Source organism: Cynara cardunculus (genome assembly GCF_001531365.2).
Source record: "Cynara cardunculus var. scolymus isolate 2C chromosome LG 2, CcrdV1, whole genome shotgun sequence".
Taxonomy (NCBI): Eukaryota; Viridiplantae; Streptophyta; class Magnoliopsida; order Asterales; family Asteraceae; genus Cynara; species Cynara cardunculus.
Genome location: NC_037529.1, coordinates 12,831,573 through 12,831,919, shown reverse-complemented (window position 1 = coordinate 12,831,919; position 347 = coordinate 12,831,573).

The following is a 347-nucleotide window of genomic DNA, read 5'->3' as shown; positions in this document are numbered from 1 at the left end:
TCTTCATATACACCTATGCATATATTTATTAACACATACATGCAAAGGCCACGTGTATGCATATAAATCTTCATATACACCTATGCATATATTTACTAACACATACATGCATACATATACATGCATACACATAAACACATATCATATGCATACATATATTTACTAACACATACATGCATACACATTTCAACAATTTTGTCCGGATACAAGTCCGGACAACACCCCGCACAACCCTTGTCCGATTTAAAACAATCCGGACAACACTCCTTTCAAAGTTTGTCCGATATAAAACAATCCGGACAACACTCCGTTTAAAGCTTGTCCGGTTTATCATCCGGATAAACACT